This window comes from Kogia breviceps, chromosome 9, assembly GCF_026419965.1.
Source record: "Kogia breviceps isolate mKogBre1 chromosome 9, mKogBre1 haplotype 1, whole genome shotgun sequence".
Lineage (NCBI taxonomy): Eukaryota > Metazoa > Chordata > Mammalia > Artiodactyla > Physeteridae > Kogia > Kogia breviceps.
In genome coordinates this window covers 66473828-66490803 of record NC_081318.1, presented here as the reverse complement: position 1 = coordinate 66490803, position 16976 = coordinate 66473828, and the positions used below count along the sequence as shown (strand labels likewise).

The 16976-nt window shown below is 34.4% G+C and overlaps 1 pseudogene; it reads right to left on the bottom strand.

Moving 5' to 3' along the window:
• Window positions 1-7779: 7779 nt before the first annotated feature.
• On the bottom strand, window positions 7780-8272 carry LOC131762456 (small ribosomal subunit protein uS12-like; annotated as a pseudogene).
• Window positions 8273-16976: the final 8704 nt, after the last annotated feature.

Here is a 16976-nt window from a genome sequence, read left to right as displayed (position 1 = left end):
TAGTTCATTCCTTTTTATTGCTGATTATCACCCCATTGTTTATCCATTTACCTATCTGTGGGCATATAGGTTGTTTCTAGTTGTGACTACTATGAATCAAACTGCTGTGAACATTTGTATATAAGTCTTTGCATAAACATATGCTTACTCTTCTCTTGGTTAAAACTAAGGAGTGGAATTGCTAAGTCACATGGTAGATGTATATTTCACTATATAAGAAAGTATCAACCCTTTCTTTTAAAATGGTTGTGCCATGTTACTTCCTCAGCAGAAACATATGAGAGTTCCAGTTTCTCTATATCCTCACCAACACTTCATAATGTTGTTCTTTTTGTTTGTTCCTTAGCTCTTCCAGTGAATGAAGTGTTATCACATAGTAGTTTTAATTCACATTTTCCTGGTATTGTTGACTGTTATTGTTGAGCATTTGTATCTACTTTTTGGCCATTCCTACACCTTTCCTTCAAGTCCACTAGTTATTTTTTATTGAGTTGTTTATTATTGTTTCTGTTACTGTAATTACAATTATAGCAGTTCTTCATATATTCTACATAAGTCTTTTGTCAGATATATGTAACACACATATTTTCTCCCATTTCCTGGCTTACCTTTTAATTTTCTTAAACATGATTGTTGAAGAGCAGATTTAAAAATACTTTTCTGATAAAGTATCTGGCTTTATCTTATATGTGGACTCCTCAGAACCTCTATGGAAATAGTGGGATTGTTCATAAAATAAAATTTTTCATTTTGTTTCTTGATCCAAAATTTGACACAGATCATCAATTTTTCTATGTCGTGCATTGTTACCATTATACTCTCAACTTTATTTAGATTTATTAAATAACATATTTGCTTAGGTTTTATGAGAAAAAAAATAACTGAATTGCACCAAAAACTGAAACCAACTTCAAGGAATCCATAAAGATTTGGGATTTTCAAAGTTAGATGAGCTTTAAAGATCAAAAGACATTGTATAAAAACTATAATATATCTAATTGCTTTATTTTATATATTTTCCTGATAAATATTATAAATATAGATTATCCTCAACCTAGTTCTTATATTTTGCTTATAATGACTAATGACTACTAATAAAATAATTTCACATGAAAATGGCAAATGACCTGAGTATGTTAATGTGCAAATAAATTTTGAAGTGGGTAGTTTTAGATAGACTTCATTATTTTTCAGAGGTGGGTAACTGTAGAAAGAATACAGTTAAGCCATGTTTTATTCCTGTTACTCCATTAATTAGCTATGCAGTCATGGGAATCCTGTAGCCTTCCTTGGCTCTTACTGTAGTCAGCTATAAAATGAAGGCAGATATCCTCCCAAGCACACATGTTGGGATAATCTTGATAGATGCATTGTAGAAAAATAGCTGCTTTCTACGTCCTACTATATTTAAATGCATTGTTAATTTCTGATATATGCTTGGCATGTTTAGATAAGTCTTAACACAATATTTTCACAGAGAATTATTAAAAATTCAAATGTCTTTTCTAAATGTACCATTCCTTGAATAATAAGAGTTGGAAAATGAATGTTTTAACTGAAACTAACTCCTCTAACATGATTACAAGCTCGAAGACGAATATGCTTATGAAATTAAAGTATAGTTTTTGATGAAAATAAAGTTTAAAATGTACCCATAAATCAATGCCTTAGAAAAACAGACATATGCATAACTCATGTTAATTGTGCACGTGCTCCCTTGCCAAAAACATCTGTCTAAGATACACTTCAATGTACAATATACCAAATATTCATGCAAGAATATTGTGACTGGGGAAAGAGCATCTTTATGCCAATCCTCGAGTTTTCAGTCATTTATTAATAATTACAGGAAATATATTAGAGTTACTGTATTATCTTTTTCATACTTAAGTAGGTATCCTCTAAGATTATGCTGAAGGACTCTTTTCTTTGAAATTTGTTCACTTAGGCAGCTCAAGAAAAGGAAGAACTCCAAAGTAGAGTGCACATACTTGAAATCAAAGGTAAGAGGAGTCAGGAGAAATGTCTGTGGGGAGGGCTTATTAGGTAAAATCTATTTTATTTAACAAGAAAACAATAAAAATTCTATAACATAGTAAATAATATTAATTTTGCCTTCATATTTCTTATGATTTTTCATGTCATACCAGGCTTTAAAGTGCTGTTATTAGGGTATTTTCTTAATATTACCCTTTTTTTCCTCTGACAATCAAAACAGAACTTAATGAATTACTTCTATATAATACAAGTGAAAATTACGGGGAAAAATCTTCCTTTGATAAGATCTAGAGTAAAGCTGTAAGATATTTTAGTATTAGAAGCTAGAAGTTTCTATAAATGTGAACTCTTCACATGAAAATGGTAATTATAAAAGAGATAAGAATATATTATCTATGGGAGGAGGACACTGACTTTGAAAACTATTAAATATACCATCTTTTCTATGAGATTTTCCAATACTGTTGACCAGCCACACTAACTAATTGTTGGCTAAAATTAATAGCAACTAATGTTATGGTTATTTATGCAATTGATCTAAAAATGAATTAGTTCATTTTAGTATAGATCCCGAAACACTTTTAAAATTTAATCACTTTCAGTTTCCAAGCTGAAAATCTTAAAGACATCCAGCATATAGTAATGAGGGCAGGCTCTCCATGAAGTAAGGATGTGGAGTGAGTTTTGAAATCTATCTCCAGTTGTGTATGGAAGAGATGGTGGTGATTCATTACCTCTTCTTTCCTGGATTCTCAGTTGTAACCCTTCCTTGGCTCAATTGCTGACTTCGTAGAGTAAAGTCTTTGTGTATATTTTCAAAGTACACCACATTATTCAGAGTTTTTCCAGATTTTCTGAAGATAAGGCTCAATGACATGTCTCAAAATGTTGGCTGTAGCTCTCCAGTTCACCAGTTTTCTTCTTACTCTAAATGTGACTGCTCTCTGTCTGCATTCTCCCTGCCAAAATAAACATTGATCTGTATAGTGGCAGTAGAAGAATAGTTGAATGTCTTTTGGTCAAAAGAGGCCATTCACCACTGTCTTACTTCTTCCTTAGCCCTTTATTCATATCATATATGATATTACTTAATTTCAAAATATTATAATATATTGCTTATGATCATATTTTCCTTTTTCTCCAGAATGTGGAATTCTCAGGACAAAGACTGTGTCCTGTTAATATTAGTATAACGAGGATCTGTCATGCTGCTGGGAACTCAGGAACAACTGAATAATTATATATTATGTTGAATGAATACATGAATAAACACATAGTTCTCTAGCCAAAGCAAAATGGAATGACTATATAGAACTTCCCAATCGTAGTAGCCTATAAAATGAGCAGACAAGTCTCTTGAGGCCATTGCTGGTAGCTACAAAAAGTAATAGATAAAAATGCTTTTTTTATGCTCCTCAATCTCTTCTATTTTATACTTAGATCCTCTATGAAAAAGCATAATGCCCTTATGAGTCATAACGATTAGTCCTGAAAACACAAAGATTAGAAATAAGATACATCTTCTCATCTGGGGATTATACAGCAACATTTAGTCTCCTACACATTTGTTGCTACAAAGAGGTAGACCAGTGTCACTGGTGGGGCTGGGAAGAAAAGGAGATCAGAAAAGAATAAGATTAAGTAGGGTAGAGATGGTTATTGAGTAAGCAGCTGTGGTCTGTGTTGGGAAGGTGTGGACACAGGTGTCACTATCTGCCATACGAACTTGTTTCTTTTCTCCATGAGTCACAGCTTGATGGAGGACATGGGGAAGGAAAGGTGTAGTTTCACCTTACAAATATGTTTCAATAGTGAAGAAAGGTCAGGAAGAGGAAAGAATATGAAATTCTAAATAAAGTTGGTTAAGGAAGACTTCTTTCTTTCCTTCTTCTCTCCTTCTCTCCCTCCCTTCCTTGGTTCCTCCCTTCCTTATGTCCATCTGTCAATATATTTTTCTCTTCTGCCAAGAAGAATATTCTATACGACCAATTCAACATCAATTATTCATGTTACATAATTATAAAGGAGGGTGGGCTGGGACATCAACTGGTAAATCTGTCCATTTACTTTAAAGTATAAAACTTCAGACCACCATCACTTATGGTTAGATTAGGTATTGTTTTATGAAAAGAAAAAAGGTGCTCACCATGTTAACTGATTATTTGAGACACTTCCCTAAATAGTGGGATTATGGCATGGAATCAAATTTTAAGGATAGCTTTCCAGTGAATGATTTGTTTCAAAAACCCAAGTGGATGGTCACCTCAGAATAGGAAAATAGACCCCAGTTTACACTGCCACTGGCTTGTCCTCCCTTCATTCAGAAAACCATGAATAATTGTTTGAAAAATTGATCTATATTGATTTACAATAAAATAGTAATGTCCCAACATCATAAAAGATTTATGTTTTTATTCAGCCTTGATGTTGATGTCTTAGGTAGCAAGCACATCACACATCGCTATGTACTGATAAGACCAAATGCACTTTGGCAGAGCTTCAGTATAAAAATTAGAAGGTGTTGATTTCATTACCACTCTGGCAATACATTTGAAAGAGTGTTAATGACTATTAATGGCCTAGTCCTCAGCCAGAAGAATGCCTGAAGTCAGTGAAAGTGGCGTTTTATCTGCTCTTAAACATTAAAAACAGAGAGGCTCCTACAGTTGCATTTCTAAGTGCCTTTCCTGCTCTACAAGTAATCACATCCCCCACTTAAACGAGCTTTTAAAAGTGTTTAAATTCAAGGCAAGCCCAATTTCTCCACTCTGGAGATTTTGCCCCCTTATTTCTGACAACCAACGCTTTTGGCTTTTGTCAAAAAGTAGTTGAAGGCGAATGAGAAGAAAATTATTTTTAAAAGGACCTTTGTCTCTTTTCAGCTTTGCCATACAGAAACTTCATTGTTTTAGGTTTACCAAAAGAGAGTTACTTATTTCCTGTTCTTATTTATTTTTAGAGACAGATGAGTCCAAACACTCTTATGATGGAATGCACCATGAATCAATCCATGTTTCTGAAGTCCACATGTTTTCACGGTTCTTTATTTCCCCTCAAACAAGTTCTTTTTTTTGGTCCCTAGGGAATCCTAAATCAACAAGTTATTAGATGAGGGATGGAAGCTTCTGTTTCAGAAAACATAACTGCAGCTAGACAACAGAAAACAGATGCCAATTATTTGCCAATGGCTGCTAGAAAAAAAACATTTTATGACATTTACTTTGCCTTAGCAGAACGGCTGCTGATGCCAAAGAAATACAAACTGGTCAAATTACCAGCAGGCGGTTTTGAAATGTGGGGTTTAATGATTTGGAATCTTCTCTACATTTGACCATTTTTTGACCTACAAATGTTTCTGAACACTGATTCTACTTGCAACTTGATGTTTTAACAGATGAATAGGAACAATATATGTAATCGATATGTATAATTAAATATTTGATGTATTTTAATGTTTTACCCTATTTACCTTATAATTCCACTAGTTTTTTTGTATGAGGGAAAGATAATTTTTGATATTTTAAGAGTGACTTCCTTAACACATATTTTTACTTCATGTGGCAAAAGCTTCAAATTACACATCTTTTTTATATTGAATCCAGCTGAATTATTCATTGTTAATGTGATGTCACGGGCAATGTTTTTTTCCTCCAGTAGTTAACAGAGACTTAATTTAGTCACAATCGATATCCATCTAACCCCACAAGAATATAAATTTTCCATAAATATTTTTAGATCAAATGGCTCACCTTTGAAACACATTTCTGAAAAATATCTTGGGCTGACTTCACTGAAACCAGCAGTTATGTCAAACAAATTTGTACTTTCATCAGCCATAAGACTGTGCTGTGTTAAAAATCTAGATTTGCAAACAAAGTTTTTTTAGAAATCTTATGAAATGCGTGCCTAGTTCTCTTCATAGTGATTTGAAGAGGTCATGAAGAAAAATAATTAATGCATTTTCCTTGATAGTATAAAGTTACCACAAGGAACGGTGTTGTAAAATCTGTCCTAAGTGTCTACATTGCCTCAAGAAGTGTCCTGAGCAACTGAGAAGTAAACTAAATTAGGGGTAGTACTCTTATCAATCAGTATTTGTTGAAAGCATAAGCTGAAAAAATGATGATCAAAGTAACTTAAGAAAAGACATGCTTCTCAGTTTGCAATATGCACATGCATCACTGGGGACTTTATCAAATTCAGGTTATGTTCAGTAGTTCTGGGGTAGGGCCTGAGATCCCACATTCCCAGTGATGATTTCAAAGCACTTTTGAAGGCAACAGTGTAGATCAGCAGTCCCCAACCTTTTTGGCACCGGGGACCGTTTCATGGAAGACAATTTTTCCATGGACAGGGGGTGAGTGGCGGATGATGCAGGCAGTAATGCAAGCAATGGGGAGTGATGGGGAGCAGCAGATGAAGCTTCGCTCACTCATCCACCACTCATTTCCTGCTGTGCAGCCTGGTACCTAACAGGCCATGGATTGGTACCAGCCCACAGCCCGGGGACCCCTGGTGTAGATGACTTGAGGTGGGGCCATTTTTCATTGAACAAGAGCAATTTTCTGAAGTCATCACAGCCAATCTCAGCATTCAAGGTAATTGACTAACTCGTAGTCAGGACTTGGGGAACCTTGGTCCAAGCCCATCTCATGGTAATAATTGCTATTAACCTCCTGGTTCCATTGTGATGTGTGGATGCTGAATGATGAACTACAGGACATGCACCTTCTCCTTCTAGAGTCAACAGTACTAAGACTTCTATGGTGTGTGTGTGTGTGTGTGTGTGTGTGTGTGTGTGTGTGTGTGTGTGTGTGTGTGTGTGTGTATGGAGAGAGAGAGAGACTGAGAGACAAACAATTTGAAACTAGAGAAAGAACATGAGACTATTATGCCATGATTGGAGAAAAGGGACAATATAATTGCATCGTGAGGTCTGTCCTAAACAAGCAGTGCATCACGTTCCCAATAGCGTATCTTCCCAACACAGGCATCAATCACACTGCACATCAGGAGAGCCATCATAGCAAAGGAAAAGGAAATTTAGTCACAGTTGTTTTTACTCCCATTCTCCTGAGCAACAGAATCTATAAATGGACATGAATTCTAGATAATATTTTAACAACCCTGATACACATTCATTTGGCCTGCATTTAGCTAATGTAATGACAAGCCCATGTCCCCTTATTTCACTCCACCTCTAGTCAGAAGAAACTGTCCGATCACATCAAAACCACAGGGGACCTTTCCACTAAGTCTGAGATTACATTCTCTGAAGCCCTACTCCCACTCCATCACACTCCTCAAACGCCTGGGACAAATTCATAGCTGCTTCTTCAGAAGAATTGTGGCAGATTTCCTGTCTAGTTAGGGTGCAGCTGGCAGAATGTCATAGCCAATTGGGGGGGGGAGAAGTTTAGAACATACTTTTGAAAGTTTCAGGACTCATAGCCACATTGAATGAATGGATTCTGAACTACATCATACTCTTCCCACATCACTTCCAGTCTCCAAGTAACACTGATCCTTCTATAGATATATTCCCTCCACTTTTCTTAATGTTTTTTTAAATTTTCATTTGTTCATATATAACGCATATTGTCTCACATGATCCTAATTAACTAGAAATCTGTTGTCTGAATTGTTTTTTAATTTTAAAAAAACATGTATTTATTTATTTTTGGCTGTGTTGGGTCCTCATTGCTGAGCGTGGGCTTTCTTTAGCTGCAGTGAGCGGCAGTTACTCTTCGTTGCAGGGCGGGCTTCTCATTGTGTGATGGCTTCTTTTTTTTTTTTTTTGGCATATGGAAATTTATTACTATCCTGCTTTCATCATCAAAACTTATGATCTTGGTCTTTCCTTCTTGCCTTTGTATAAGGCCAAAAGAGAGACATTGGCTACTTTGACAACCTTAAAGCAGACTCCAGGAATGTCACCAACAGCATGACCTTTGCGACCAAATCCAACAACCAGAACTTCATCATTTTCCTCAATAAAATTCAAACAACCATCATTGGGTACAAAGGCGGTGATTTTCTTGCCATTCTTGATTACTTGAACCCTGACACACTTCCTGATGGCAGAATTTGGCTGTTTGGCTTCAACCCCTACTTTTTCAAGCACAATTCCCTTGGCATGAGAAGCACCTCCAAAAGGTTTGGCCTTCAGGGCTGTGCCCAAATGGGCTTTCTTGTACTGCTTAGCATGCCACTTCTGGTCTCATCGGTGGCTACGGAGCTTCCTGGCAGTACAAAGACCACGAGACTTGCCCATCCTGCTGGCACCACGGGCCTGAGCGAAAGGGTGGCTTCTCTTGTTGCAAAGCACAGGCTCTAGAGCGCAGGATCAGTAGTTGTAGCATATGGGCTTAGCTGCTCCAGGGCATGTGGGATCATCCTGGACCAGGGCTTGAACCCGTGTTCCCTGCATTGGCAGGCGGATTCTTAACCACTGTGCCACCAGGGAAGTCCTCTCCCCCACTTTTAAATTTGCACTCAGTCTCACCACACAACTACAGGCCTAGAGTGTTGTAATTGTCTTCTAACTGGTCTGCTTGGCTCATGTTTTCTCAACTTAAATAAGAGTGTCCAGTTACTCCTCCAAAACTCTATCAGTTGTCTGCTTAACAACCTTCACTGGCTCTGTTTAGCTATAAGAATAAATCCGTTATGCAAATTTGTCCACAAACTATATACACACCTTTTGAACTTACAAACGTTGTCTTTGACTGTGTCCCAAATAATCCATGCTTATTATCATGTCTACTTAGATTTTACTGACTTTCTAACCACTTATCTATAACCTATTAACATTTCTCCATTAATTCTTTCTTGAAGCCTCATCTGACCATTCCAATCCTTACGGATTTCTCCCACAGAAATTATTACTCCTCATTTTGTTACTTGTTCTTATGTTACCTTGTAGGATTTTTTGCTGTTATCACTATTCTTTTAATATATAGAACTCTTGTGACCCAATGTATAAGGTTTGGGAGGATAAGCATTGCAGTCTGGATTTGAGTTTTAATGAGTGAATGCTAATTTTCATCAGTAAATGAGGGGTGAAAACATCCAGCTTTTCAGAATTATCATAGGGTTTCAGAGATAATAAGTGTAAAGTACCTAGAACAGTTCCTGAAATATAGTTTTATTCTCAGAAAATGCTTTTATTAAATGCTGATATTAACAGATACTAAGGACTTTGCAAGACACAACATAGAAGAAATGCTCTGTACAGAGTGGATATACAAAAATGTTTCTTTGATCTGAATTTTTCTGAATTAAATGTTACCTTGTAACTAAGGAGATTATGTGATGGAAATCCTAGCCAACTTATTATGCATCTTTTGTTCCTGGAAAGCAGTTCCTCTGTGGCCATATGTAACCTACACATGGCTTCTGTGCCTTTGAGATACTGTCATTTGTTTGTCATGATTGTACTTTTCAGAGTCACTCATCATTAGTACACAGGATATAGGATGACTTTAGCTAAATTATTAACTGGAGTCAGAAGAAAATTTAAATATTTACCTTACAAATCACTTTGGCCTCAGGAAATACATAAATGATTTAGTTTTGACCTAATCTGTAATCATGAATAGGCTACCCAAAGAACTTTAGGAGGTAAAGATAATTGATTTCCACACATAAACCAAAATATTTGGCACTTGGTAGATATTAAATTTTAAGTGAATGAAAGAAAGAGTAAATGACATAATTCTGGTTGAATTCCTATAAATCTCTAGTAACAGCTTTGTCCTGTTATTGTTGAAGGACTTCTAATTTATGATTGGCCAAAAGAATAAATCTGGGTATCTACCATTAAAAATTATTGAGTACTAGTGGTAGAGTGCTCTCATCACTGGACCTAGTGTATTTTTTAAAAGGAAGATCTGTAAAATTATTTGACTTTAATTAATATTAGGTTTCATGATTTATGTATTGTTTATAGTAACTAATTTGATTTAATCAAAATCTTATCTTGACCATTAATTATGTAGCAGAATTTCATGATGGGGCTATCAATTTAATTAAAGATGTGATTTCTACTATATGTATTTTTCAATACCACTGGATGCGTACTAGCGAAGTACTAGAATTTTATGGCAAATTATGATCTGAGAATATCTTCTCAATACTGTCTCTGAACTTCTCTTAAAGATATATTGTGAAAGAACTGTGAATAAGAACATGATTTAGCTATCTATAAACATCTAAACAAATTAACCTGCCCAGTGGAACTGATGGGTATTGGTACTCAAAGGATCCACCTGCCTCAGAACCAAGAATTGCTATGTAGATTTTCAATCCAAATTTGAACAGTCTTTCTCCAGAAGGTGTGAAGCCACCTTTCATTTCTGTTTAGTCAACTAAAATGTCATTTAGCTCAAATCATTCACCCGAAGCTAACTGCCTTCCTTTCTGTTTATTTCATTAAGATTTACCTTTTTGTTTTGTTTTGTTTTTTTAGAGATCTTTATTTTTATTTACTTTTTTCATGACATATTTTACTTTATTTTTTTCTGGGTGAATTCATTTGTATTTATGTTTTTATTTTCTTTTAACATCTTTATTGGAGTATAATTGCTTTACAATGGTCTGTTGGTTTCTGCTTTATAACAAAGTGAATCAGCTATACATATATACATATATCCCCATATCTCCTCCCTCTTGCATCTCCCTCCTATCCCATTAAGATTTATATTGATTTATTATCAACACTATTGTCTTGAAACATAGATTAGTAACAATACGTTTGGTGGATTTATTCATCAAAGGTGAGTCCAATCATTCTGAACTATACAGTGGACTATATAATAATCATCAACTTCAGTAAGAATTTTAATTTTAAAAATCAACATATTAAAGAAAAATGTCATATAGGTCATAGAATTTTTATTTCATTTTTTTAAGTATGGGAAGATTTTAAATGGAGATAATAATTTTATAAAAGTTGACTTAAAGTTGAAGGCTATACTTGATAATGGCTCCATTTAAAAAGTGGATTTGTAGTTTTTAGCCAATATCTTCCTTTTGAAAGATTTTCTATTCTTGGAAAAATTTATACAGGATACTGTAGTATGTAAATTGGGAGAGAATGGGAAGGCTTATTATCTCTGTTCTATAGTAGGGAAAAAACTAATTTCTAAATAACCAAATGTCAAATTATATTTCAGGCTAACTGAAAATCAAGGAGAATGTTCTGATGAATTAAATTTAAATTAAGAATCTGGTTATATTAAATAATTATACAAAAGCACTGGTAATGTAAGCAAAAGTAATTTCTCCCTCATTTTTCACAGGCCCTGGAAACATTTTATTCCTCCTCTTAGTCAGGACCTTATACATCTGTATATAAGGAAACATGGCAGCTCTTTTTATATAAAATTTTTTTAATATGCTTTTATATATAAATAAAAATGAGTATGTGAGTGAATGTTCAGATTATGATATATTCTAATCTAACACAGGAAAGGGTAATTTGGAAATTCTTCAAGTAGTGTTTGGATTATATATCTACCATCAAGTTTAAACTTTTTAATAAAATACTATGTATCAGTTAAGTTTATTATGAACCTGAATAAATATATATTTACTGGCATTTACTTAAGTTTGAAATTCACAAAATGTTGTAGATTTAGTAGATGTTTTAACATATTTTATTGCCATTCCTATTATACATCCACTCATCAAAGAAGATTTCTTCTATTTATCTCATCCACACTTATTCAATGTGTTCCTTCCCTTGGATTTTATTTGTAAAATATGTATCATTTACTTGATTTTCTGAATAGATTATTAAATTTCTGAGATTACGTTTCACCAATCTTCCTTGATAAGTATCTCTAAGTATCCATTGTACTGTAGTTTGGCTTAATACACTTTATAGTCACCATCTAACTGAAATCTTCCTTAACTGCCCCTGGCAGAGTTAGTTGTTTAGTGCTCTATGCTCCTAAATAAAAGTAGAGGAGAGAAAGAGGCAAAAAAATGTTTTAAAGAAATAATGGCTAAAAACATGTCAAATTTGATTAAAAATATTCATATATATACCTACTAAGCTTATCAAACTCGACAAAGGATACAGACAAAGAGAGTTACATGTAGGCACATCATGGTTAAACTGGTGAAAGCCTACGGCAAAAGGAGAGTCTTCAAAACAATGAGATTAAAAACTACTCAGCACATAAAATAGAATCATAATAAAATTTGCTACACTATTTGTGGTAATGTGTTATGCAGCTATAGAAAACTAAAAAAACCTATAATTTAAAACCAGTTTAAACAGTGTTGGCAAAGATGTGGAAAAACTGCAGCCCTCATGCATTGTTGTGAGATTATAAAATAGTTCAATCACTTTGAAAAAACGTTTTGGAAGTTTCTCTAAGAGTTAAATAGAAATTTACCATACGACCTAATAATTCCCTCCTAAGCTTCCATTCAAGATAAATGAAACCTATGTTCATACAAATATTTATATGTGAATATTTCTAGAGACATTATTCATAATAGCCCCAATTTAGAAAAACCCAAATGTCCATCAACTGTTGAATTGACGAAAACAAAAAAGAACACGTGGAATTCTATCCACCAATGTATAAGAACAAACAAATAATAAGTATAGATTTTTTTTTCTTGTGGTTTTAATTTGCATTTTCCTAACACTGTAACTAAGGAAGCTGGGCTTCTGTTTATGTACTTATTTTAATTTTCTATATCTTTGATGAACTATTCAAGTTTTTAATCTATTTTTTACTAGGTGATTGCTACTGTATTGTTGAATTGTGAAATTCTTTATATACTCTAGCTATGATTACTAGTCCATAAATTTGAGGGAAGAATGTAGATCAGTACCTACCTGTTTTGTGTGATTTCAGTTTGTAGGGGAACAACCTTATATGATGGTTGTGGTGGTAGTTACACTCATCTAAAATGATCAAAATTAATAAATCTGTATCCTTACATTTTATGATTTTTACATGTAAATAATATCTTAATAAACAGAAAAAAAGATAAAAATGAAAATATGTAAATGGTAAAAATTAAGTCATGTTATGATATTTTAACACTTTAGCCTTCATGGGTTCACCGTTTCAATTAGAATAAAAGCCACAGTCCTTCCATTGCCCTATGAGGCCTTGCATAATCTGAATGTCATTAGCCACTCTGACCTCATCACCACTGTTCTCCTTGGATTCCTTTGTTAAGACACTCACTGGCTCTTTCCTCTACCAGGAATGCCCTTCTCCCAGACACCCTCATGACTACCTGCATTTCTCGTTTCTTTGAATTATCTGGCCAAATTTCACCTTATCATAGATGCCTTCTTAAGTAAGTCAGCAACCCACCTCACCCCTCCCATCATTCCCTTTCTCCTTTCCTGACACTTTTTTTCTGAAAGCACTTACCGGTTAGCCTGTGTATGTATTTAAATACTTTTGATCTACTGTCCATTAGAATATACCATTACAATATATGCTTTATGAGAGCAGAGAGTTAGTTTTGTTCACTGCTCTATTTTCAGGTCATCAGAAGAATGTCCAACTCATAGGAGGCAATCACTACATATTTGTAGAACTATTTAACAAATCAAACTTCAGTGTGCTCACTATTTGCCATCTAATGGATTTAATATTTTAATAAGTGATTTGTAAATCAGAATATTTGGAATTAATATATGTTAAGACTAATATATGTTTGTGTGTATGTATGAATACAAAGATACACATACATGTTTATACATATGTAATATTTATAAAATATAATATTCATATACTATATATTTTAATATATTAATATTTTTTCTGATTAAGGTCTTAAGTATAAATCCTGGGATCTCAAGTAATCATTTTAGAATAGAGGCCTGATTTTCTCTATTTCCCTGGAACAAAAGAGAACTTCATTAAGAGAAGCTCAGTTCCTTCGTTCCTTTAATTCAGGGCTTCTAACCATATTGTTTAATACCTGTGATCTAGGCCATGAATCTTCTACTCTTAGATTCATTTAAGTCACCATGGAATTTGGAACTTGTAAGGAACTTACAAGAGTATAGGCAAAATTAAGAGTTGCTTGCTCATTGCATAGTTAATAACTAGCACAGTACCTAGTAGAGTACTTTAGTTAGTCCTTAATAAACAGTATCATTGTCTTAAATGAATGAGCTGATTAATAAATATTTGTAGGCAGATTGATGTCAGGTAACAACGAAAATAATAATAGTAAAAGTCATTATTTGTTGATGATTTTCTATATACTAAATACTAAACTAAGCATTTAATTTCTGCAGCAACCTTATGATACAGTGTCGACAGGTTAATAAACTGTCTAAGGTCACCCAGGTGGTAAGCAGAAGAACAGGCATGTGCTCTTAAGCCCATCTGACTCCAGAGCTGGCCCTTTCAATCATTCATCCTCACTGCCTCAGCCTGTCCTAGACACAGCCAAATACTTCTAAATCATCGTGTACCTTCTGTGCCATTCCTGTGCAAGGAAAGAACTTCAGAATCCACAACATTCAAAAGGAGACCCTGTTAATGATGCTAGGTGCATTTTGAATCAAACCTGTGAACAGAATTTCTGAGGAATTCTAAAATCGGCCAATCGGTTTGCCATCTCCAAGGCTGCTCTTGAATATAAGCCGTCACTGCAAACTATATTTTTGTTTAAAATATAATTCATTCATAGTCATCGTGATTGACCAGTTCTCCCATACATCATGCCACATTTTTGAAACTTATATAGGAAATAAACAAAGTGAGGCATTTTTATGCACTCCCACCGTCCCAGGTAAAATTAGTTCTCGACAGTCTTCATATCCTCACACCTATATGGTTTTTTTAGTATATTACAATAGTCTGCTTTGTATTTTTCTATATCCTACTTTTAGATCTATTTTTACCATACTGGCTATAAAGCAGCTTCATTTTCAAGAAAGAAGACAAATTCACATGAATCTTTGATGTGAAAAATCACACATAAACTGTTTTGTTTTCGTTTCTTCAAAGCCCTTAGTAATTTAATTAGCTGTAATCATACAATGGTATTCATTCTGTACTTCTAGTTCCCAAGTTATTATATAATCATAATGACATTCAACGTATCACAACTTAATTTCACTTTTATCAGTACTCATCCCAATATACCGATAATATTTTATTAAATATTTAAAAACATTAATCTCATATATTCTTGATAAAGTACTCAATTCCTCCTAGTGGATACTCAAGTTTAGCTAATAATATCAATATTTCTATATTTTAATGATCTACTGGTAGTTTTAAGTGTATATTTAAAATCCATAATGCATGAAGCAAATAGTATCTATAAAGTTGAAGCCAAGTTACGAAAAACATAAAGAATTACATTTTAAGTAAAATCCAGTTGACATTAAGTGGCACTTAATTTTCTCCAAGTTATTAAATATATTAAATAGCCATCGTTGAGATTTTAACCACTGAGATATTTCATCTATTTCTCACTCCCCCTGTCGCATTTTACAATTCCCCATCAGTGCACAATGAAAAGGAATAACTAGGGGGGAAAAGGGAAGTAAATGATACCGAATCTTAGATTTTAAAAGGGTGGGGTAGAGAGGATAAATTTTCTAATTATCATATTAATGAACAGAAATGACATGCAGAGTATGATTTGATAGAAATACACAGGAAAAATGGCAATATTCAGCTCTTTCCTGGGGGAGGCGGGGTACTGCTTGTGAAGGGAAGCACAGTGCCTGACAACCACACCCAGCGTGATGGAGTGCACATCTGCTCAATACAGGCCCAGCCAAAATCTGCAGGTGTCAAGATGCCAGGGGTACACACAGAATGATGGAAATGGAGAGAAATTATCTTTTGAAAAGTACCAGTATGTCCAAATGTTGTTAACTCTGCGTGCATGCTGATATCACTTGCCTTTCTCCCCTTTACCATGTTGTCTATGAGGTTTGATAAAAGTCTAAAAATGAACAATAAAAACTGCTCTATGATCAACAGAGTGCCCAGATGACCAGGCTATCATCTCATTCATTCTCCTAGACAATGGCTGTACAACGCCACCACCATCTTCATTCTTCCTGAAAAACAGACTGGAAAGACGAGCTCTCATTACTGATACAGAACTTTGGAGAGAGATTTCTATGATGTTTGCAGAGACTTGCAAATGTCGTGGCCTGTGAAGCCAATCAGTTACAAATTACAGGCCAGATGCCACTCATCCCCTTGCTCTCAGGTCTGCAAAATGGTTCTAGATGACTTTGTGGAAATGACACCCTGAATTATTAAAATAAATTTTGCCCCTGATAAGCTCCTCTCTAAGCCATTAAGATGAGCCCTGGGTTGAACAGTGATTTGCTATCGTATGAGAAAATATCGTTTGCAAATGTGATATCCGCACATTGTATGTGAGACTTTTCTTACACAATCTTCTAATAAATTTAATATCTTTCATATTATTATGATACTTTAATAAAGTAGTTCAAATGTACTCATTTATTCCTCAAAATTTTTTATTTGATAGAAAGCCTGGAATTTTTATTATCTGGTTACAGGTGTGGAAAACTGTAGTTGTTTGTCTAGGGTCACACATATAAATGGTAGTGGCAACATGGGAACCCAAGTCTTTTCACCCTTACTCTAGTACTCCTTCTCTTATGCTATTTGATTTTTACTATTAAGATAGTAAATCTTTGTTTTCATAATGCTCATTTGTACCATTCATAGACTTTATCCAATAATACATAAAGCCACCTATTAGATGTACTATGCAAATTTATACATTGTCTTTCAAACATGCACAGGCAACACACACATACAGTAGTACTACATCAATCAATAAATGGACCTAACCATATAAGAACTTAGCAAAGAAGTTAGACAACCAGACAGATTCTTTTTTAAAAATGGAGGACTTCCCTGGTGGTCCAGTGGTTAAGACTCCGTGCTTCCAATGGAGGGGTCGCGGGCTTGATCCCTTGCCAG